Here is a 24,537-nt window from a genome sequence, read left to right on the forward strand (position 1 = left end):
TACACAGAAAATCCTCTGCCACATTCCCTGGTGTCATGTACCAGGGAGATCATGTGTGTGAGCGGGGCTACCCTCCTTCTCATGGGATCCATGTTTACTTTTTAAAAAGTTGAGCCCTGGCTGGTTTGTCTCAGTGGATGGAGCATAGGTGTGCGGACTGGAGGGTCCCAGGTTTCATTCAGGTCAAGGGCACACGCCCTGGATGTGTTCTCAATTCCCAGTGGGGGGCATGCAGGAGGCAGCAGGTCCATGATTCTCTCTCATTATGGATGTTTCTATCTCCGTCTCCCTTCCTCTCTGAAATCATTAAAAATTATATTTTAAAAAATTTGATATCAGAGAGGAACTGAGAGGGAGACAGAGATGGAAACATCCAGGATGGGAGAGAACCATGGGTAGGCTGCCTCCTGCATGCCCCCCTCACCCCCCACTGGGGATGGAGCGTGCAACCCAGCGGGTGCCCTCACCGGGAATGGAACCCTGACCTACTGGTTCAGAGGTCAATGCTCAGCCACTGAGCCACACCGGCCTGGCCCTGTTTACTTGAAAGAATGAATGACACAGACACTAGGATTGCTGAGATTGGGTGAACTGGCACACACTTTCTCAAACAGGAACATGAGCTTCTCCCTTCAGGAAATGTCACCTGGCAGGGGACCACGGACAGGCCTGTAGTCTTGATGAAATGTGAGCCCCCGAGAGAAAACTAGAAGTTGGAACAGGGGTGTCCCACCACGTCAGCTAGACCCTCCCCAGTGCGGACACACTTTCCTAGGGGCTCTGTGGGAACAGACTCACATGTGAGCTTTGATGACGGTGATTAATGCACCAGCACGGGAAGGGCTCTGGGACTTAGAGACACAGGCATCACTTTAACTAACCTGCATGAGGACAGAGCCACCCAGCAAGACAGCCCTGGGGACGGTGACATGACAGAACAGGAAATATTCAATATTCCCCAGCCAGCGGGTCTCGGGGGTTGAACATTGACCTATGAACCAGGAGGTCACACTTCACCTTTTTTTCAGAGCACATGCCCGGGTTAGAGTCTCGATCCCCATTGTGGGGCGTGTGGGAGGCAGCTGATCTATGATTCTTTCTCATCATTGATGTTTCTCTCTCTCTCTCCCTCTCTGAAATAAAAAATATATATTTAAAAAACTAAAACAAGAAGAACACAGTCAATACGGTTTCAGGTCTCACTGTGCAGAGCCCTTTCAGAAACGACCACTTGTGTCGCTGCAGTGACTGTCACAGGTGAGCACCCACACTGACCTGAAAAGGTCAGGAAAACGCTGCTCCTGCCCATTTCTGTGAGGCCGTCTGTGTCCTAAGAAGCTGCAGCCACAATAACAGAGAAAACGCAGAAGCAAATGTGAACACCCAGCGTCTCCCAGGGAGAGGGGAGGATGTGAAAGGGGAGCAGGCCCCTCCTCTCTCCTCCTTGTTCTCTGGGAAATGGGTGTTTTCCATAAAAACATGCCTCTGTTACCCTCTCACGGGCAGTGAGCATGCGACGTGCATTAATACTTGTTTCCCATGTGATTCCGGGAGTGGTGACTGTGACAGATGGAACCACATAAACAGGATTATTGGGGGCCTCCCTCCTGTGTGAGGTGCACAGAGATGGTGAACCCCAAACCTTGGAAAGTCCCTGAACAGCACAGCGCCTGTGCCCGGCCTCGGGGACAGTGTGACGGGCGCTCCGCGCAGGAGGGGGGTCAGGACCGAGTCCAGGGCCCAGGCCTGCGCGCGGGTCTCAGCAGGGGACAGAGTCTGGGGGGGCAGCTCCGTGGTGGGGACTCCCCAGCGCCGGGTTTCACTTCTCCTCTCCCAACCTATGTCGGCGCCTCCATCCTGGATACTCGTGACGCGGCCACATTCCTCACTCCCATTGGCTGAGCGGTTTCCAGAGCAGCCAATCAGCGTCCCCGCGGCTCCCGGTTATAACTCCTCCGCGGAAGCACCCGGACTCAGAAGGTCCACACAACGCGGAAGATGCGGGTCATGAAGCCCCCCACCCTCCTCCTGCTGCTCTCGGGGGCGCTGGTCCTGACCCCCAGCTGGGCCGGTGAGTGCGGGGTCGGAGGGGGCGGCTGTGCGGGGAGGAGCGAGGGGACCCGGCGGGGGCGCGGGGCCGGAAGGCGCGTGTCAGCTCCGGCCCTGCCCTCCGTCCGCCCCCCAGACCCCCACTCCCTGAGGTATTTCTACACCATCGTGTCCCGGCCCGGCCGCGGGGAGCCCCGCTTCCTCGCCGTCGGCTACGTGGACGACACGCAGTTCGTGCGGTTCGACACCGACGCGGCGAGTCCGAGGGTGGAGCCGCGGGCGCCGTGGATGCAGCAGCCGTGGGTGGAGCGGGAGAGGCCGGGGTATTGGGAGGGGCAGACACTGGGGGCCAAGGGACACGCACAGACTTACCGAGTGGACCTGAAGAACCTGCGCGGCTACTACAACCAGAGCGAGGACGGTGAGCCACGCGCCGGGCCCGTCACGACCCCCCTCCCCACGGACGGGCCGGGGTCGCCCTAAAGGTCGGGGTCGGAGCGTCACCCCGAGGCGGAGGGACCCGCCCGGCCCCCACCCGGGAGGAGCCCGCGGGGACTTTGACCCGATTTCACTTTCAGTTCAGATTCAGTCCCCGCGGGGCGGGCGGGGCGGGGCTGACCTCGGGGCGGGGCTGACCTCGGGGCGGGGTCAGGGTCTCACACCCTCCGGAACACGTACGGCTGCGACGTGGGACCGGATGGGCGCCTCCTCCGCGGGTACAGTCAGTTCGCCTACGACGGCACCGACTACATTGCCCTGAACGAGGACCTGACCTCCTGGACCGCGGCCCACACGTCGGCTCAGATCACAAAGCGCAAGTGGGAGGCGGAGGGTGTGGCAGAGCGTGAGAGGAGCTACGTGGAGGGGGAGTGCAGGGAGTGGCTCCGCCTTTACCTGGAAAAAGGGAAGGAGACCCTGCAGCGCGCAGGTACCAGGGGCCCTGGGGCCGCCCCCTCTCCCCGGGGCTGTGGTCCTACAAGGAGACAGGACAGGGGGTCAGTGTCAGACACCCCTCCTAGGGTCGGGGATGGCGCCCCTTTGGATGTCCAGGTCAGGTACCAGAGGGACTCCCCTCCTCTCAGGGACAGTTAGGGGTGCAGGCTCCCCTCGGTGCAGGGAGACCCCCCTGAAATGACCCATCAGCGGTTCCCATGGGCCCTGCAGGGGCTCTGGGACCCACGGGGACCTTCTCTCTCAGGCCTTGTGCGCTGCCCACACCCCTGTGTCTGAGGCCTGACCCCAGCTTTTCTGAGTCACGTGGCCTCCCCCTAGGTCAGGACCACAAATCTCTTTTCTCCCCTCAGAGACCTGCCTCCTGCCCTGGGCTGTGTCTCTCTGATTCTAGAACATTCTAAAGACAAGGAGGTCCTTCCAGGTGCCTCTGCCCAGGCCTGTGTGGGGGCTGTGTGCTCCCTCCCCGACCCAGGTGTCTGTCCACCTTCAGGATGGTCACATGGGTGCTGCTGGAGTGTCCCATGGCGGATGCAAAGGTACTGCATTTTCTCCCCTCCCCTCAGACCCCCCAAAGGCACACGTGACCCACCACCCCGTGTCTGCCCGTGAGGTCACCCTGAGGTGCTGGGCGCTGGGCGCTGGGCTTCTACCCTGCGGACATCAGCCTGAGCTGGCAGCGTGACGGGGAGGACCAGACCCAGGACATGGAGCTGGTGGAGACCAGGCCTGCGGGGGATGGCACCTTCCAGAAGTGGGCGGCTGTGGGGGTGCCCCCTGGAGAGGAGCAGAGATACACATGCCATGTGCAGCACGAGGGGCTGCCCGAGCCCCTGACCCTGAGATGGGGTGAGGAGGGCAGTGGGCACAGAGCCTCTTCTCAGGGCAGCGGGGTCCTGGGGGACTCAGTGGGGTTGGGGCTGAGGCCTGGGGTCAGGGCCCTCACCCTCCCTTCCCTTCTCCCCCCAGAGCCTCCTTCTCACACCTTCATCATCATCCTGGGCATCGCTGGGGTCCTGGTTCTGCTGGTAGCTGTGGCTGGAGCTGTGATGTGGGGGAGGAGGCGCTCAGGTGGGCAGGGGTGGGGTCTGAGTGTCTGTCCCACTGGGGGTTCAAGCCCAGGTAGACGTGTGTCCCGCCTCATTCACGGGAAGCACCGTCCCCATGCGTGTGATGGCCAGTGTGGGGCTCTGTGCTCACACTTGCTCCTTAGTGAGGCCCGTGGGAAATGAGGGACCACTTACCACCTGATGATGCTGGTGGTGGGGACCCCGTTCCCAGCAGCCCCAGGTCAGAGGGCAGGTCCCTGCTGAGCACAGACTCCAGGAGGGCGGTGGGTCCAGTCCGCACACATTCACTTCCCTCATGTTTCCTGGTCCTGTCCCGGGTCTATACACAGGGTTCTGGAAACTTCTCTGGGCCCAGGACTAGGGCTTCTTTAGGACCTCATGGCCCTGCCTCCTCCCTGGTCTCTCACGGGATGTTTTCTTCCCACAGGTGGAAAAGGAGGGAGCTACGTTCAGGCTGCCAGTGAGTATGGAGGGGTGACCCCTGAGACCCTGAGACTGTGCAGAGGGGAGCCATGGGGTACCCTTCCCCCTTAGTTCCTCCTTAGTCTCCTGTCCTGGGTCTCTGACCCCGATCTGGTGTGTCCCCCCAGGAAGTGACAGCGCCCAGGGCTCTGATGAGTCTCTCTCGGCTTCTCAAGATGAGACCTGCTGTGGGGAGGGGTGGGCAGACGGGAGGCCTGGGTGGTGGGGAGTCTGTGGGACCCTGTGAGCATGAAGTGGGTTTGAGAATGTCACCAGTTACAGCCACTGCCCTGAATCTGCTCATGATGATTGTCCTCCACAGCGTGAGGCGGCTGCCCTGTGGGGACTGAGTGATGGAAGATGTGTTCACGCTCCCACTTCCTGACTCAAGAAACTCTGATTGGAGCGCTGGCCCGGCCCTGCTCCCCACACTTTCCTGTCCAGCAGAGGTAGGGCTGGGCCCTCCTCATCCCCATCCCTGCCTTTCCTCCCTGGGGCTCTGAGCTGCAACTTCCTGCTCACGTATTGAAATGAGATTCTGGATGTGACTCTGTTCATTTCTTGCCATGAAGGGTTGATGGGTTCATTGAAGGATGGCTGAACATCTGAGAGGAAATTAATGGAAGCACCTTGAACCTTCATGGAGCCCATGAGTTTTTGTTGCTGAGCCAGTCACAGCTGGAGACAATAGAGGCTGTGAGGATGGAGCATGCTCAGTACATCGTGGGGTGTGACGTGGTCACTCCTTGGCCGGGTCACCTCTCTGCTCCTCTGACCTTGTCCCTCAGGGGAACCCTGTCCCACCAGGACCTGTGGTCACAGGGACTCCCATCCCCCAGGCCTTGTTCCCTGTCCTAATGCAGCACATCTCCAGGACCCTGGACAGCGAGGGCTTTGGGTTGGAGTCAGCCTGGGCTCAGGCCTGGGTCTGGCCCTCAGCCCTAGGCCTATGGGTGTTTGTGGTTTGTGTTTGTAGATGTTCCTCTCTCTCTTGTCTCCTCCCCCCACCCCGCTCTGTCTAATCAATCAACAGAAAGATATCCTTGGTTGAGGAGTGACAACAACAAATAAGAATCAGCCGATGAATACATAAATAAGTGGAACAACCAATCAGTGTTTTCGTTTTTGTGTTTTTTTGACATATTTTATTGATTTTTTACAGAGAGAAAGGGAGATGGAGAAAGTCAGAAACATCGATGAGAGAGAAACATCGATCAGCTGCCTCCTGCACACCTCCCACTGGGGATGTGGCCAAAACTAAAGTACATGCCCTTGACTGGAATTGAACCTGGGACCCTTCAGTCCGCAGGCTGGCACTCTATCCACTGAGTGAAACTGGTTAGAGCCAAATTAGTGTTTTTATTGTCCTCTCTCTTCCTCTTTCTTTGTAACAGTCGATAAATTTTTTTTAAAAAGCTGTGGAAAGGTTCCATCAAAGCAGTTTCTGAGGCTGTCAGGTGTCCCCCCTTTCTCTCTTTCCCTTCCTTCTGCTTCTGGCCTAGACAGTGGCCATGATAGCTGGGGCTTCCAGAGTGCCCAGGGCCCAAAGCCCCGGGGGTGAAGGATGGACGGGAACCAGTACCTGCAGCCCCAGCCGCTGTGACAGTGGGTAGAGCGTCCGCCTGGGAACGCAGGGTCCAAGGTTCAGTCTGGTCCAGGGCACATACCTCGGTTCAGGCTGCATCTCTGGCCCTGGGCGGATTGTGTAGCAGGCAACCAATGGGCCTTTCTTTCTCACGTTGGTATTTCCTCTCTCTGTCCCCCCTCCTTCTCCTCTCCTCAGCATCAGTGGACACTGTCCCCGGGTGAGCATTGACGACAACCACAAAGGAGGTGCCTCCCAAATGCCTGATGACTGTGTCTCCCTCAAGCGTTTGTACACAAACTATGGTTCAGCCAGACGCCCTCCGTTACATAATTCCGTAATTTATGTTTGGAAAGTGAAACTGAATTTCTCAATCAATGCTCACTGCTATTATTATTATTTTTAGAGCACATGAGTGGATAAAAAAGCTGTGGTGCATTTACATGGTGGAATACTACTCGGTCATAGAAAAGAAGGAACTCTTACCCATTGCAACAGCATGGGTGGGTCTGGGAGCACTATGCTAAGTGACCTAACCCAGTCAGAGAAAGACAAGCACCCTGTGGTTTCAACCATAGGGGAACCCAGTGAACAAAATACACCAAGAAACAAAATAGGAACAAGCCCATAGACTGAGAACAGACTGACAGCCCTGACCGGTGAGGCTCAGTGGATAGAGCGTCGGGCTGCGGACTGAAGGGTCCCCGGTTCGATTCCGGTCAAGGGCATGTACCTTGGTTTCGGGCACATCCCCAGTGTGGGGCGTACAGGAGGCAGCTGATTGCTGTTTCTAACTCTCTATCCTTCTCCCTTCCTCTCTGTAAAAAAAAAATCAATAAAATATATTTAATAAAAAAAAAAAAGAGAGAGAGAACAGACTGACAGCTGACGGGAGACTTGGAGGGGGTGGGGGTGGGTGGAAAGGTGAAGGGATTAAGCCAAGACCACCAGACAGAACAAAAACCTCATGGACACAGACAACGGTGTGGTGATTGCTAGAGAGGAGGGAGAGGGGGGAAGAAGAGGGTACAGCGGAGACAAATGGTGTCGGAAGGGGACATGATTGGGGTGAGCACAATGCAGTGTGCAGACCAGTGATCAAACACTGACTCAGGCCTCCACTTGGGGACCTTCCGAATCCCTGACTGCTGTGTCTGCAGCTGGCATCGGAGTGTGTCTCCTCGCAGCACGATGCAGGCACTGGTCCCCACGCCCCCTCCCTCCTGTGCTCCCCTCCGGGGGACTCTCCTGCTCTGGCAGAGTTGGGGTGAGGCCACCTCCATCAGGGTCCTCACTTCCTGTGGCACCGAGTTTTAATGTCTTGATTCCCTGTTGAGAATAAGAATCTGCATGTGAATTAGTTTTTTTTCCCCAAATTCTTGCCCTGAAGGGTTGATGGGTTAAATGGAGGAGAAGATTCCTAAAATGTAGGGAGAAAACCTGAGAAGCTTCCAGAATCTGCCTGCGGAGCCTGTTTCGGGAGGGGCAGGAGAGGCTGTGAGCAGCGGGTGTGGTGGGGCCTGTGCCCACTCGGTGCCCGTTTCATCCTGGGTGTGACGTGGTCTCTCCTCGGCTGAGTCATGTTGTTGCTCCTCTGACCTTGTCCCCCAGGGGAGCCCTGTCCCACCAGGACCTGTGCTCACAGGGCCTCACACCCCCAGGCCTGGTCCCCTGTCCTAATGCAGCGCATCTCCAGGAGCCTGGACAGCGAAGGCTTTGGGGGGCCCTCAAGTCAGCCTGGGTCCTGCCCTCAGCCCCCACCTTCAGGTGTTTGTTATTTCTTTGCTTTTGTGGATATTATCCCAGTTATTGTGTGTGTGTGTGTGAATGTTGGTCTCATTCTCTGGGTGTCCCCGTCTGACTCAGGGTACATGTCCCCGTCATTGTCCCACAGACCCAGGTCCCTGCACACAGGAGCCCGCGGTGAGGAGAGATGGATTTCCGGTTCCTCCTGCTCTTGCCTCCTTCCCCAGCCTCATGTTCTTGCCCTGAACTCTCGGGGGAACCAGGTTGTGGAGTTCGCACAGAGGAGGGTCCCCCATTCCTCCTCTGAGATCAGGTCCTGCTGGGATTGTGCTCTGCCCGCTGCCCTCTCTCCAGCCTCCGGTGGGCCCCCAGGATGTGGGGAGGGGAGGCAGCTGCAGGTTTAGGGGAGCAGCGCTGTGGGAAGGGCAGGTGCAGTGAGGGCCCCACGGGTACCCTGAGCTGCAGCCCCCCCCAGGACAGCTGAGATGGGACCACAGCCATGAGGTCACTGTGTCCAGCACAGGGAGGGGCTCCCCCTGCAGGAGCCGCGGCTGGTTGAGTGACAGGTGTGAGCGCTGGGGTTGCCTCTGGGGCCTCACTGAGGGGGAATGGGAGACCCGCTGGCCATGGGCAGGTGTGTGGGGCACAGAGTGTGTAAGAGCCAGGGAACAGGGAGGGGAGAGGGTGAGAGAGGGAAGGGTTCTGGGGCCACCACGGGAAGGGGACCCAGGTGTGGGCTGTGGGACAGGGCAGGGGCTGTTTGCTGGGGTGCTTGGTGTTGGGCTCCCTCGGAGGTGACCTTGAGAAGAGATTGGAAGGTCATGGCCCAGGAAGCCCTCTGGAGGGAGGTCTGTCCAGGCGGGAACCTGCAGTGTGCATGCCCCGGAGCAGGAGGGGTCTGGTCTCTGGGAAGAGCCAGGAGGCGGGTGTGGGTGCAGCAGAGAGAGATGGAGCTGAGACAGAGCCTGGGGGACCACATGGCGGAAGGGGGTTGGAAGGGCGGGGGCTGTGCTGAGGGCGGTGGGGTCCCAGGACAGTTTGGAGCAGGAGAGGGACGTGGGGTGACGCCCCCTTGAAAGGGTCGCTGTGGCTGCTGTGCTGGGTGCAGACCTGGGGGGAGGGAGGCAGCGGAGGAGCAGGAGGGCCTGCGGGGTGCAGGCAGGAGATCCCTCCGCGGGGTGATCAGTGGGGATAGTGGGCCGGGTGGGATTCTGGAACCTTCTGAGGAGGACTTGACAGCACTCCTCTGGGTCCATCCGGGGTCTGGGAGAGAGCGGGCACCGTCATCAGAAATGTGATTGGATGGAAGGAGGAGGATAGAGTTGCCCTCAGCGGAGATGGAGAGGAGGAAGCAGCATATATGGGGGGGGGGGGGCGGGCATCACAGAGGTTGGTTGTAGGAGATGTTGGGGGAGCTGTCTGCTGGGAACAAGGAGCCGGGGGGCTGGCAGGTGGACAGGAGCTGGAGGAAGGAGGGGTGTCGCTGGAGAAACAGCCTTGGGCGGCGATGCACAGAAAGGCCATCTCGGGCCTTAAACAGGGACGCGGCCCCCAGGGAGCGAGGCTGCAGGAGGCAAGGGGGGGACCCACCAGGACCCCGTGCTGAGGGTCCCTATCCCACCCGCACCCGCGCCCCCTCTGCAGTCCTGTCCCCGCGTTCCGAGTCCCCGCTTTCCGGGGCGCAGGATGCCCTGGTCACTCGCTGAGACTCCGGGGCCCGGGCCGAGGGGTGCGTCGGGGTCCCCAGCGAGGCTGGTGCCGAGGCCTCGGGTCTGGGGTCACACGTTGAGCAGCAGGAACCCGGGCCGCACGCACCTCCCCTGCGGGGCTGGAGACCCTGGTCTGGCGCCATGAGACGGGGGTGTGGGCGGGGCTGGGGGTGTGAGGAGCCCACCAGGGGTGCTGGGGCTCCGCCAGACTGGGAGCCAGGGAGGTCAGCGACAGCTCGCGCAGGGACAGGCCTCACACCCACATTGAAGGGTTTTGTGTGTTTTTACTCAGAAAGGAAAGGGGGGGCCCCGTGTGGTCAATGATGGATGTGAGGCTGGGAGTGGCCTGTCAGGGGGGGACTCGGGGAGCGGATCCCGGTCAGCGTGTCTCTAACCTGCTCCCAGGAAGGCACAGCTGTGCTCCCTGTTGGGGACCATGGACCCCACTTCTCCTGCCTCCCACACAGCCGTGCGCACGCCATGGGCTCTGACAGGATCGGGGAGCCCCAGGTCAGGCTGAGGCCACACAGCCAGGCGGAGCCCATCCCAGCCCAGGTCGGGCCCACAGGGACCCCTGCCTGCTGCGGGCAGAGGGCCCACTGCCCACTCCCCCCAGGGGTGTGCCGTGCCAGCACGGCCAAGGGTGAGCCTGAGAGGGGGCGGTGAAGGACGGAGAAAAGACAGACAGGAGAAGAAAGCTGGGTCTCGGTGGGACGCTGTCCTCTCTGATGGAGAGCCAGGGACAGCGCCGCGGATTACAAGCCGTGTCTTTATTTCACAGCCGATGCCACGGTGCAAAGTAAGGGCGTGGTCAAGATGTTGACAACATTCTCATGGATTTCAATCCGACTCAACTACATGCACCTGAACGCTATCAAGCCCACATCACTCAGGAACGTGGGGTCACGTGTTCGGACCACAGGTTCAAGCTGACAGCTACAGACACTGTTCCTGCCACTCCCGCCCCTGCCCAGTGCTCTCCGCCAGCCCAGCCCCTGCAGGTCACCTCCTCTGAGTCAGAGCCTGGCATGTAGTTGCCTAACGGGGGAGCCTCAATTCGGGTGCAATGCAGGAATGTTGGGGGGACGTGGGGTTCCCTCTTGTATGGAGGGACGTGGTCCCTGCCTCCCACCAGACTCTGCACGCGTGGATTCTCCTCGTGTGGGAAGAGCGAGCAGGGGCTGGGCTGAGGGGTGGGAAGAAGGGCCGTTTCCAGTTCTGGGGGCCAAGAGCTGGGGCTGGACCTTCTGAGTGCGGGGCGGGCGCTCAGGTTGGGCTGGGGAACCAGTGACGGATGAGTGACAGGCGGGAGGGGGCGCCTCTCACTGAGAGTCTGTGGGATGGGAGGGGTGTCCCTCCGCTCACCCAGGTCTCTGCTTCTCCGCCCCCATCTGTGTTCCTCCCATTCAGCTCCTTTCCCACGGGACCCCCTGGAGGGAGGATCACCCCCAGGGCAGGGCTCTGTCCCACAGCACCCCCCTCCGTCCTCACCCAGGGCTCAGGCTCCCGTCCCCATGGGACCTGCCCCGCTGACCGGTGCAACCACACAGTGAGGGCTCCCACCAAGGTCATGATCTGCTGCCTGAACGCATGGCCCTCAGGGAAGGGCGGGCTCACTCTCACCGTTTATCACAGGGACCCAGTGAGCAGCCAGGTGAGGGGACGGGGCGAGGTGGGGAAGGTGCCCAGTGCAGGGGCCTCTGTCACGGGGAGTTGGCATGTGTCCCCCGCCCTCCCGTCCCCTCCTGCAAGTGGGTGTGGCCACTGCTGCAGAAGCTCTCTGAGCCCCATGGGTAAGGGCTTTCTATAAAAGCTTCACTAGGTGGACACCATTGACTGGATCATGGGCCATTGGTGATGGAACTTGAACTCTAGCTCCTGTCCCCCCTGGTTGGGCCCTGAGGCTGAGAGTTCCCTCCTGTGATCAGCTTGGTCTTTCTGGGGACCAGCCCCCACCATGAGGCCTCCACATCCTCAGCCAAGAGCCACCTCATCAGCGTCCCACAGGCACCTGTCACTCAGGAGAAGCCCAGGGTTTCAGGAGCTCAGGGGCAGGAGCCAGGGGCAAAGGCCAGACCCAGTCTCTTACCTCAGGGTAGAAATCAGGAGAGGAGGGTGGTCCCAGGAGAGGACATGGAACTGGGGGTGGTTGTCCCATTTGGGAGGACAGGCGCTGCCCCACCTTTACCTGAGCTGCTTCTGCTGGCTCTGCTGGGCTGGGGGTGAGGGAGGACTGTGCTGGGGAGGGTCCCAGGGTGGGATTCCCACCAATGCTGGGCTTCCTGCACCTCTCTGTGATCTAGAGTCTCCGAAAATGAGGGACCCGAGCCTGGGGTTCCCTTTGGGATCTGAGCCAAGCCTGGGGTGACAGGGACAGTGAGCTGCTCAGCCACATGCGTAAGGTCTGCTCATTTCCTCAGCCTGAGGGAGGTGTAGGCTTAGGTGTGTATGCAATTGGACAATTGGTGAAATTTATGGGCCGACATTGGGTTATAACTTCAAAATTCTGGCATAAAATAAGATCCATTCACACACACACACAAACACACACACGCACACACACACAGATACTTACTGAGAATCTCAGTCTGTGGTGTAATGGCATCTAGACTAATAAAGGAGTAATATGCTAATTAGACCAGACACCTTCCAGACGTTCTTCCGGACAAAGCCATGGTGGCGGGGGCCAAGGCACAGGCGTTTAGGGGCGATCAGGCCGGCAGTGGAGAGCAGTTAGGCTTGACCAGTCCAGCAGGGGAGGGCAGTTATCGGCAATCAGGCCACCAGGGGAGGGCAGTTAGGGGCCATTAGGCCATCAGGGGAGGGCAGTTAGGGGCCATCAGGCCATCAGGGGAGGGCAGTTAGGGGCCATCAGGCTATCAGGGGAGGGCTGTTAGGGGCTATCAGGCCATCAGGGGAGGGCAGTTATGGGGAATCAGGCCACCAGGGGAGGGCACTAGGGGGTGACTAGGCCCCTTAGGAGAGCAGTTGGGGTGACCAGGCCCCATGGGAGAGCAGCTGAGGGCAATCAGGCCGGCAAGCAAAGGTGTTTAAGGGTGATCAGATCGGCAGGCAGAGGTAGTTTGGGGTGATCAGGCAGGCAGGCAGGTGAACCGTTAGGAGGCAGCAGTCCCGGATTGTGAGAGGGAGGTCTCCCGAGGGGTCCAAGATTGGAGAGGGTGCAGGCCGGGCTGAGGGACGGCCCTCCCTGTGCACGAATTTCATACACCGGGCCTCTGGTTATGATATAAGGACCATGCGTGTTCCTTCCTGAAATCCTGCAGAAGATGCCCTAGTCTCCGTCTCCCTGGGAGGTTGGGGCTCTTCTCTGTGTGTTCCCTGTAGTGTGAGTGTGAGCGTTGCTTTGTGTACATGAGGCAGCAAAGGGAGAGAAATCCCTAGAGGGACTATGTCCACGGGGCAGGGCTCAGAAGCGGTTTGATGGGAGCAACGTGCCGAGTCTGTCCTTCCCATTTGACATTTTAATGTTCTATCCTCTCATCCCAGGTCGCCACATCAATCCAACAAGGAACCCAGTCCCGTCTCCCATCCCCGTGGCTGCTGCTCCTCCTGTGAACTCTGGGTGAGAGCTCACATGTCCCAGCCGTGTGAGCACAGTGAGCATGGAGAGCACATGGTGTGCACCCCCCTGACCTCTGTTCTGCATTCACGTCCCCGTTCCTCTCTCCCAGGAGGAGGCAGAGGCACAGAGTGGGAAGCTACATCCCCAGGCGGCACCGAGCTCACTCCTGAGGGACCCTGACACCAGGTCGGAGCTGTGGGTTCAGAGGCCGGAGCTCCCACCCCCTGCCCTGGGCTCCTCCCCACGGTCCTGTCACCATCCCCTGTGACAGATGAGGGAACGGGGTCCTGAGAACTCAATGCCCGGGTCCCGGTGCCCTGAGCCAGCGAGTAGGGAGGTGAGGGGAGCAGATCTGGAGGTGCAGGAGCTGAGGGTTATGGGGCTCACTGGCCCCTTCCCGTGCGGCCTGCACAGAGTTTCATAAGCTGCACCCACTGCTCCTGAGGGAAAGGGCGTCTGCTGACTCTGGGATTTTTCAAAACTGGACTCTGCTTGCACTCGGTAATGGCGTCAGGGTCTCTAGGGGCATGAAGACCGTGCCTCTGACTGACGTCACTCACTGAGCCGGCCATGGCCCCTGTGGGCTGTGCCTGAGGGACCCTTGCTGTTCACTCATAGAAGCTTCCAGAGATCTGACGGGCCACCTCGCACGTTCAGGGTGAAGTGGAGCTCAGAGCACCAGCCTGAGGCTCCTTTAGGGAGAAGGGGGCAGAGCGCTCCCCCTGCAGGAGGAGGGGCAGGCCCAGTCCCAGGCCCAGGCCTGGCGCTCAGGTCTCAGCCCAGGGAGGAGTCTGGAGCAGGGCGGCTCAGTGTTGGGGATCCCCTTCTCCCTGGGGTTCCCTTCTCCATCTCACATCCCTGCTGAGTCCTCCTTCCCGGATACGCATGACGCAGCCTCACTGCTCACTCCCATTGGGTGTCTGCTCCCAGGTTAGAACATCTCCAGGAGCACCCTGGACTCAGATGGTCCCTGGACACCGAGGATGCCGGTCCTGAGGCCCCCCACCCTCCTCCTGCTGCTCTCGGGGGCGCTGGTCCTGACCGCCAGCTGGGCCGGTTAGTGCGGGGTCTGAGGGGGCTGGTCCTGACCGCCAGCTGGGCCGGTTAGTGCGGGGTCTGAGGGGGCTGGTCCTGACCCCCAGCTGGGCCGGTGAGTGCGGGGTCGGAGGGGGCGGCTGTGCGGGGAGGAGCGAGGGGAACCGGAGGGGGCGCGGGGGCGGGAAGGCGCGTGTCAGCCCCGGCCCTGCCCTCCGTCCGCCCCCCAGGCCCCCACTCCCTGAGGTATTTCACCACCGCGGTGTCCACGCCCGGCCGCGGGGAGCCCCGCTTCCTCTCCGTCGGCTACGTGGACGACACGCAGTTCGTGCGGTTCGACAGCGACGCGGCCAATCCGAGGATGGAGCCGCGGGCGCCGTGGATGCAGCAGCCGTGGGTGGAGCAGGAGGACCCGGGGTATTGGGACCGGAACACGCAGAGGGAAAAGCGCCACGCACAGATTTTCCGAGTGGGCCTGAAGATCCTGCGCGGCTACTACAACCAGAGCGAGGACGGTGAGCCGCGCGCCGAGCCCGTCACGACCCTCCTCCCCACGGACGGGCCGGGGTCGCCCCGAGGGTCCGGGTCCGAGCCTCAACCCGAGGTGGCGGTACCCGCCAGGCCCCCACCCGGAGGAGCCCGAGGGAACTTTGACCGGATTTTACTTTCAGTTCAGATTCAGGCCCCGCTTGGCGGGCAGAGCGCGGCTGACCTCGGCACGGGGCGGGCTGACCTCGGGGCGGGGCGTGCTGACCTCGGGGCGGGGCTGACCTCGGGGCGGGGCGTGCTGACCTCGGGGCGGGGCTGACCTCGGGGCGGGGCGGGCTGACCTCGGGGCTGGGCAGTGTCTCACACCTTCCAGAGGATTAGAGGCTGTGACTTGGGACCAGACGGGCGCCTCCTCCGCGGGTACATACAGTTCGCCTACGACGGCGCCGACTACATCGCCCTGAACAAGAACCTGACCTCCTGGACCGCGTCCGATGCGGCGGCTCAGATCACAAAGCGCAGGTTCGAGGCGGAGGGTGCGGCAGAGAGAAAGAGGAGCTACCTGGAGGGCGAGTGTGTGGAGTCACTGCGCATGTACCTGGAAAAAGGGAAGGAGACCCTGCAGCGCGCAGGTACCAGGGGCCCTGGGGCCCTGGGGCCGCCCCCTCTCCCCGGGGCTGGGGCTCCTACAAGGAGACAGGACAGGGGGTCAGTGTCAGACACGCCTCCTTGGAGTCGTATAGGGGGTCCCCTGGATGTCCAGGTCAGGTACCAGAGGGACTCCCCCTCCTCTCAGGGACAGTTAGGGGTGCAGGCTCTCCTGGGGTGCAGGGAGACCCCCTGAAATAGCCCATCAGCGGTTCCCATGGGCCCTGCAGGGGCTCTGGGACCCACGGGGACCTTCTCTCTCAGGCCTTGTGCGCTGCCCACACCCCTGTGTCTGAGGCCTGACCCCAGCTTTTCTGAGTCATTGGCCTCCACCCAGGTCAGGACCACAAATCCCTTTCTGCCCTCTGAGACGTGCCTCCTGCCCTGGGCTGTGTCTCTCTGATTCTAGAACTTTCTAAAGACTAGGTAGTCCTTCCAGTTGCCTCTGTCCAGGCTGGTGTGTGGTCTGTGTGCTCCCTCCCCTACCCAGGTGTCTGTCCACTCTCAGGATGGTCACACGGGCGCTGCTGGAGTGTCCTATGGCGGATGCAAAGGTCCTGCATTTTCTCCCCTCCCCTCAGACCCTCCAAAGGCACACGTGACCCACCACCCCGTGTCTGCCCGTGAGGTCACCCTGAGGTGCTGGGCGCTGGGCTTCTACCCTGCGGACATCAGCCTGAGTTGGCAGCGTGACGGGGAGGACCAGACGCAGGACATGGAGCTGGTGGAGACCAGGCCGGCGGGGGACGGCACCTTCCAGAAGTGGGCGGCCGTGGGGGTGCCCCCCGGAGAGGAGCAGAGATACACGTGCCATGTGCAGCACGAGGGGCTGCCCGAGCCCCTGACCCTGAGATGGGGTGAGGAGGGCCATGGGCACAGAGCCTCTTCTCAGGGCAGCAGGGCCCTGGGGGACCTCAGTGGGGCCGGGGCTGAGGCCTGGGGTCAGGGCCCTCACCCTCCGTTCCCTTCTCCTCCCAGAGCCGCCTTCTCACACCTTCATCATCATCCTGGGCATCGCTGGGGGCCTGGTTCTGCTGGGCGCTGTGGCTGGAGCTGTGATGTGGAGGAGGAGGCACTCAGGTGGGCAGGGGTGGGGTCTGAGTGTCTTGTCCCACTGGGGGTTCAAGCCCAGGTAGACGTCTGTCCCGCCTCATTCACGGGAAGCACCGTCCCTACGCGTGTGATGGCCAGTGTGGGGCTCTGTGCTCACCCTTACTCCTTAGTGAGGCCCGTGGGAAAATGAGGGACCCACTTACCACCTGATGGTGCTGGTGGTGGGACCCCGTTCCCAGCAGCCCCAGGTCAGAGGGCAGGTCCCTGCTGGGCACAGACCTCCAGGAGGGCGGTGGGTCCAGTCCCCACACATGCACTTCCCTCAGGTTTCCTGGTCCTGCCCTGGGTCTATACACTCGGTTCTGGAACCTTCTCTGGGCCCAGGACTAGGGCTTCCTTTAGGACCTCATGGCCCTGCCTCCTCCCTGGTCTCTCACGGGATGTTTTCTTCCCGCAGGTGGAAAAGGAGGGAGCTACACTCAGGCTGCCAGTGAGTATGGAGGGGTGACCCCTGAGACCCTAGGACAGTGCAGATGGGATCCATAGGAGACCGCCCCCCCTTAGTTCCTCCTTAGTTTCCTGTCCTGGGGCTCTGACCCCGTCCTGGTGTGCCCCCCCCCCCCCCAGGCAGTGACAGCGCCCAGGGCTCTGATGTGTCTCTCTCGGCTTCTAAAGGTGAGACCTGCCGTGGGAGGGGTGGGCAGAGGGAGGCCTGGGTGGTGGGGAGTCTGTGGGACACTGTGAGCATGAAGTGGGTTTGAGAATGTCACCAGTTACAGCCACTGCCCTGAATCTGCTCATGATGATTGTCCTCCACAGCGTGAGGCGGCTGCCTTGTGGGTCTGAGTGATGGAAGATGTGTTCACGCTCCCACTTCCTGACTCAGGAACCTCTGATTGGGGGGCTGGCCCCGCCCTGCTCCCCACACTTTCCTGTCCGCAGAGGCAGCTGGGCCTTCCCATCCCCATCCCCATCCCTGCTTTCCCTCCCTGGTGCTCTGAGCTCAACTTCCTGCTCCATATTGAAAGGAGACTGTGGATTGACCTGGTTCTTCAATTCTTGTCCTGACTGGTGACGGTAATTAAAGGAGACCCTCTAAATAAATGTCATCTGAGAGGAAATAAACGAAAACACCAAGAATTTTGCAGATTCCCATGTATTCTGAGCTCTTTGCAGGCGGGACAGGAGGGGTGGGAGGACGGAGCGTGGTCGGGGCCTGTGCCTGGTCAGGGCTCAGTGCATCGTGGGCTTTGACGTGTTCACTCCCCGGCCGGGTCACCTCTTGCTCCTCTGACCTTCTCCCTCAGGGGACCCTGTCCCATCAGGACCTGTGGTCACAGGGACTCCCATCCCCAGGCCTTGTCACGTATCCTAATGCAGCGCCTCTCCTGGACCCTGGACAGCGAGGCCTTCCTGGGGAGGTCAGCCTGGGCTCAGGCCTGGGCCCACCCTCCGCCCTCCTCCCCTGGGTGTTTGTGGTGTCTTTGCTCTTGGGGACATTATGCCTGTTGCTGTGTTTGTGTATGAGTTATGGTCTCATTATCTGGGTGTCCCTGTCTGACAGCAACAGGGTACATGTTCCCCGTCAGTGTCTCGCAGACCTAGGGTCCTTGCACACAGGACTCTGTGGTGTGGAGAGATGGCTTTTCAGGCTCCTCCTTCTCTGCCTCCTTCTAGGGCCTGAACGTTCCCACCCTCTGATCAGCTTGGTCTTTGTGGGGACCAGCCCCCACCCTGACGCTCTCCAGGCCCCTGAGCCAAGAGGCATCTCATCAGCATCCCAAAGACACTTGTTACTCAGGAGGTGCCTAGGGTGTTAGGAGCTCAGTGCCAGAGGAGAAATTCAAGTTCAGCCACCATGTGATGTTGGGGCTCACCTCCCCGCATGGTGAAAATGACAGAGTCAGACAAAACCAACTCTTCACAGGAATGTGGACTCCTCTCTCATGTATTCCTGGTGGGAAAGTGAGTTGTGTCAAACCTGGTGGAAATGCTTTGGCCGACTCCCTGCACCTGGAGACTGAGAGCAGGATGGATGTCGGGGAGTCAGAGGCTGAGCGTCACCCACGGGAGGACGGGAGATCACAAATGGGACGAGGGAGAGAGTGAAAGGCTCAGAAGGACAGATGGACCGAAGGGAGAGACGCCTGTTGGCAAACGTGTGGAGAAAAGAGAAGCCCTCCCCCTGTTGGTGAGAACGTCCTTGTACTCCAGAACCAGACGTTCAGTCCTTACGTTCCTCCAACTGCCCTCCTTCAATGATGGCTCCCTTTCACGGGTTGGGCACTCCTACCGTGTCCCCCAATCTTCCCAATGGGGTTCCACACATGTGCTGTCACAGCCGGGAAAGTTAGTCAGGATGGCAGCTGTCCCACCCCCTCCTCTGAAAGAAATAATAAAGGGAGAGGATTTAATGAGGTCACAGGATCTCACATATCTTGGAATTTAGGGGAAGTCGCTCTCTGCCCCATGGGACACCTGTACATCGTGAGCAGAGACGGGGAGAAAAGGGGAACCAATTCCATTGGAGGCGTGAGGAAATCGGGATGAAGCAGTCGATGTGGAAGCACAAAGGTGGGAATGGAACCCGAGTTTCTTCTCAGGGGACGCTGAGGGGCACCTGTTGGCATCTCTACCTGGACAGGAGTGACGGGACCACGGGTCTCCAATCCAATCAGGGACTCCACACGGCCCTTGATAGAAGGGAACTTTTTCCCGATGCATTGTGACCTTTTATTACTTCCCAGCATGCTTTTACTGCTCCTGTGGACAGTGTAGGGATGTTACAGAGAAAGTGGTTGACTCCTCAAGTCCCCAAACAAATATGGACAAGAAACGGTAACCCATTCTCCTGCATCCCAGCTGCGATGGGAATTCATGCCCCACACAGTGCAGGGAGGGCAGGATGGAGGCAGGTGCTCAGAGCGGTGGCTGATTTCTTCTGGAGTCTGAGGAGAGTAACTGCCAGGGAAGGTCGGGAGCCGCAGGATGGACCGAGAAAGACTTACGTCCCCCAGGTTACCACTGACCTCCCTGCCTTCCTTCTGGGCCCAGGATTGGTCCGTGACGTGCAGGTGGGAGTTTCTGTTTGTTACAGTCGTGAACACCGTCATGCTTTCTGCGTTCAGATCCTCATGTGGAGCCTGAGAAAATACCGAGGGGGACTCTGTTCCTCCTCTCTGCCCTAGTCTGGCTTGGTGGCCTCAGGGACCCTTTTCCCCATGCGTCATCCTTCGGGCATTCTCGGGAGCCTTCCATGTGGACTCTGAGGGAAAAGGAGACCGCTCTCCAGATGAAAAACTCTCGTTCTAGCGGGAGACAGAGTGGTCTCCATTAAGCATGGATCACAAGGCAAGAATTCCATTGGAAGAAGAGTTTAATACTAAGCACTGACACTGTGGAAATCAATAATCAATACTCCCCATGCAGGTAGCTTTACATGGTCACCACAAATGATACGGTCCATAATTTATTCACTACGACATGGAGGGTCACAGTTTTGTAACTAAAATATGATTCCATGCCGAGGGGAAATAGTCAATAAGATGGTTAATTACTACGGGTGGTGCCAGGTGGGGACTGGACTTCTCGGGGGGTCACTTGATGAATTATACAAAGGTCTAACCACTATGATGTACACCGGAAACCAATATAATCTTGAACTGTAATTGACAAATAAAAACTAGCCCCGACCGGTTTGGCTCAGTGGATAGAGCGTCGGCCTGCAGACTCAAGGGTCCCAGGTGTGATTCCTGCCAAGGGCATGTACCTTGGTGGCGGGCACATCCACAGTAGGGAGTGTGCAGGAGGCAGCTGATGGATGTTTCTCTCTCATCGGTGTTTCTAACTCTCTATCCCTCTCCCTTGCTCTCTGGAAAAAAACAATAAAATATATTTAAAAATAAATAAATAAAAAAGAAAAATAAAAACTATGTACGTTTACATGATTAGAGAATGGGGGAGCACTTACTCCAGCGCCATGATCATAGCATTTGATTCAATTTTTTTAAAAAGAGGAGGGGGGTTGGGAGGAACATTCATTTCCTTGTGCCCTTTCTGTATGTCCCATGGCGGATGCAAAGGTCCTGCATTTTCTCCCCTCTGCTCAGAACCTCCAATGGCACACGTGACCCACCACCCCGTGTCTGCCCATGAGGTCACCCTGAGGTGCTGGGCGCTGGGCTTCTACCCTGCAGACATCAGCCTGAGCTGGCAGCGTGACGGGGAGGACCAGACCCAGGACATGTAGCTGGTGGAGACCAGGCATGCGGGGGACGGCACCTTCCAGAAGTGGGCGGCCGTGGGGGTGCCCCCCGGAGAGGAGCAGAGATACACGTGCCATGTGCAGCACGAGGGGCTGCCCGAGCCCCTGACCCTGAGATGGGGTGAGGAGGGCCGTGGGCACAGAGCCTCTTCTCAGGGCAGCGGAGTCTTGGGGGACTCAGTGGGGTCGGGGCTGAGGCCTGGGGTCAGGGCCCTCACCCTGCCTTCCCTTCTCCCCCCAGAGCCGCCTTCTCACACCTTCATCTTCATCATCATCATGGGCATCACTGGGGGCGTGGTTCTGCTGGGAGCTGTGGCTGGAGCTGTGATGTGGGGGAGGCGGCGCTCAGGTGGGCAGGGGTGGGGTCTGAGTGTCTGTCCCACTGGGGGTTCAAGCCCAGGTAGACGTGTGTCCCGCCTCATTCACGGGAAGCACCATTCACGCGTGTGATGGCCAGTGTGGGGCTCTGTGCTCACACTTACTCCTTAGTGAGACCCGTGGGAAAATGAGGGACCCACTTACCACCTGATGATGCTGGTGTTGGGGACCCCGTTCCCAGCAGCCCCAGGTCAGAGGGCAGGTCCCTGCTGAGCACAGACCTCCAGGAGGGCGGTGGATCCAGTCCCACACATGCACTTCCCTCAGGTTTCCTGGTCCTGCCCTGGGTGTATACGCAGGGTTCTGGAAACTTCTCTGGGCCCAGGACTAGGGCTTCCTTTAGGACCTCATGGCCCTGCCTCCCCCCTGGTCTCTCACGGGATGTTTTCTTCCAGCAGGTGGATAAGGAGGGAGCTACGCTCAGGCTGCCAGTGAGTATGGAGGGGTGACCCCTGAGACCCTGAGACAGTGCAGAGGGGAGCCATGGGGGACCCCACCCCCATAGTTTCTCCTTAGCCTTCTGCTCTGTGACTCTGACCCCATTCTGGTGTGTCCGCAGGGCTGTGATGTGTCTCTCTCAGCTTCTAAAGGTGAGACCTGCCGTGGGGAGGGGTGGGCAGAGGGAGGCCTGGGTGGTGGGGAGTCTGTGGGACACTGTGAGCATGAAGTGGGTTTGAGAATGTCACCAGTTACAGCCACTGCCCTGAATCTGCTCATGATGATTGTCCTCCACAGCGTGAGGCGGCTGCCCTGTGGGGACTGAGTGATGGAAGAGGTGTCCACGCTCCCACTTCCTGACTCAAGAACCTCTGATGGGGGGCTGGCCTGGCCTTGCTCCCCACACTTTCCTGTCCAGCAGAGGTAGGGCTGGGCCCTCCTCATCCCTTTCTTTCCTCCCTGGGTCTCTGAGCTGCAACTTCCTGCTCACGTATTGAAATGAGATTCTGGATGTGACTCTGTTCATTCCTTGCCATGAAGCGTTGATGGGTTCATTGAAGGATGGCTGAAAGTCTGAGAGGAAATTAATGGAAGCACCTTGAACCTTCATGGAGCCCATGAGTTTTTGTTGCTGAGCCAGTCACAGCTGGAGACAAGAGAGGCTGTGAGGATGGAGCATGCTCAGTGCATCGTGGGCTTTGACGTGGTCACTCCTCGGCCGGGTCACCTTTCTGCTCCTCTGACCTTGTCCCTCAGTGGAACCCTGTCCCACCAGGACCTGTGGTCACAGGGACTCCCATCCCCAGGCCTTGTCACGTGTCCTAATGCAGCGCCTCTCCAGGACCCTGGACAGCGAGGCCTTCCTGGGGAGGTCAGCCTGGGCTCAGGCCTGGGCCCGCCCTCCGCCCTCCTGTCCTGGGTGTTTGTTTCTTTGTTTGGTGGGTGTGAGGCCTGTTCCTGTTCTTGGCTGGGAGTTCTGGTCGCCTTCTCTGGGTGTCCCCCTCTGACAGCAGCAGCAGGCATTTGCCTGTCACTGTCCCACAGGCCCGGGGTCCCCGGCACAGGAGCCCCTCGTGTGGAGATGGGTGTTCAGTCCCCTGTTCTCCCTCCTCCTGGGCCTCACTGCTCTCCGTCTGTCCCTGAGCTCTCCGAGGACTTAGCAGGAGCGGGTTCCTCCTCTGAGCTCAGTTCCTGCTGGGACTGTGCTCTGCCCGCCGCCCTCTCTCCGTCCTTCCCTCTAGTGCTGACCCCAGTGGGACCCGGATGTGGGGGGAGAGGCTGCTGTAGGTTTGGGGGAGCAGCGCTGTGGACGTGCAGGTGGGGTGACGGCCCCGGGAGGCACCCTGAGCTGCAGCCGCCCCAGGACAGCTGTGCAGGGGCCACAGCCATGAGGTCACTGTGTCTGGAACGGGGACGGGTTCTGTGATGGTGGCCCCTCAGCCAGGACTTGGTGACCGTGTGACAGCTGCTGTCCCCTCTGGAGCGCACACGGACCTTGGAGGGACCTCAGGCCGGGTCCTGACCCCTCAGGAATTCTAACATCGGCACACACCGGGCTCAGATGCGTGGGTTTCTTCCTGGACATAAACGCTCTGCTTACGCTGTGGTGGCTGAGGCCCCCGTCCTGCCCGGACACGGATGCTCCCCGGATGTGCGTCTCCTCTGATGGCCCTGGGAGGTTAGAGAACATTCCAGAAAGGGCCTCCGCACAGCAAGCGTTCCGTCCCCAGGTGCCCACTGTCCTGCAGGGAGCCAGAAGGATCTGGAAAGGGTGTGCCCCCGGGGGAGCCAGCCAGGACGCAGCAGGAGCCGGGAGAGCGGGAGAAGGCGGCAGGTGGCACCCAGGAGGGCGCTCTGGGGACCCGGGTGCCCAGCAAAGACCAACGAGGGAGGGAAGGCGGGTTTGGAAATGGCCCCAGAGCTGCTGGGCCGGCCAGACGTGGGAAGGAGAAGTGGGGCGCCCTGTGTGGGGAGCCTGGGCGAGCAGTTGGGAAGGGCTGGCTGCTCAGGCATCTTCGTGTGTGAGTCCGGGCCTTTTCCATTCATCTGCGACTCCCCCGAGGTGACACGTCAGAGGCCACCTTGCTGCCAGCATGTAGCAGCCAGCCAGGGTGTGAAGGTCCCGCCGCCTGCCCCCCCCTCCCGCCCCCTGCCACCGCCCTCCCAGCCTCCTCTGCGCCCCCACCAGCCACGCCAGTTGCCCATTCATGGCATCCCTCCCCTTCCCGCTGCCTTCTAGAAGGAGGAATGGCAGCTTTGGGGCGAGGCTGTGCCCACGTCCTAACTCCCGTGCTTGCCGGTCATGTGGCAGCTCAAGGGGCTCTGCTGAGCTCCCCTGAGGGCGGGACTCCTGAGCGGATCTCCTGTGGCGCCTCAGGAGGGGGCACCCAGGTCCCACACTGCGCTCAGCCGGGGGCCCAGGTCGCGGCTGTGGCCGAGTCCCAGCTCTGTGGTTCCTGGTCGTGGCCTCATGGTCACTGGGCCATGGGTGCCCCTGATGTGTGCCACCAACACCTAACCCATCGCCCGGCAGATGCAGTCTGGGCTGTACCATTGGGTTCCTAATCCGATGTCTGTCATCCGCACAGACAGTGAACTGGGTTTTAAGAAAAGAACGTGTATTGGAAATAAAGTCAGATGGAAAATTTAAATGAATAAATAAATAAATAAATAAATAAATAAATAAACAAACAAACAAAGGTGATATCTTGGCCCTTGTTGGGTTGCTCAGTGGGCTGAGCGTCGGCCTGCTGATCGAAGGGGCCCGGGTTTGAATCCGGTCAAAGGCACTGACCTCAGTTGCAGGCTCCTCCCAGCCCAGGCCCTGGCCAGGGCTCCTGCAGGAGGCAGCCAATGGGAGTGTTTCCCTCACATGGATGTCTGTCTCTCCCTCTCTCTTCACTCTCTCTAAAAATCTATGGGAAAATAGCCTCAGGTGAGGACTGACAACAACAGCAATAACATAATAACAATAATAATTACAGCAGAAAGAGGGTGGAGGAGAAAGTGTTCCTACATCGCAGTTTTGGGGGGTGCTTCCCCCAAGGGGATGGAGAGGGGGTGCCGGGAGGGGAGGG

General features: G+C 59.8%; 1 protein-coding gene and 1 pseudogene across 2 annotated transcripts in view; both read left to right on the top strand.

The window, feature by feature from the left end:
- Positions 1-24,537, top strand: part of LOC308234891 (patr class I histocompatibility antigen, A-126 alpha chain-like) — a gene marked incomplete at both ends in the record, with an annotated part of 64,968 nt that overhangs the window by 14,654 nt on the left and 25,777 nt on the right. The gene's annotated exons all lie outside the window — the stretch shown is intronic.
- On the top strand, positions 1,996-17,520 carry LOC308234899 (patr class I histocompatibility antigen, A-2 alpha chain-like; annotated as a pseudogene). The gene is made up of 8 exons (XR_013961673.1): positions 1,996-2,071; positions 2,186-2,470; positions 2,702-2,977; positions 3,567-3,849; positions 3,970-4,071; positions 16,838-16,870; positions 17,008-17,055; positions 17,200-17,520. The product of XR_013961673.1 is annotated as a patr class I histocompatibility antigen, A-2 alpha chain-like (transcript).

Source organism: Plecotus auritus (assembly GCF_963455305.1).
Source record: "Plecotus auritus genome assembly, chromosome: 10".
NCBI lineage: Eukaryota > Metazoa > Chordata > Mammalia > Chiroptera > Vespertilionidae > Plecotus > Plecotus auritus.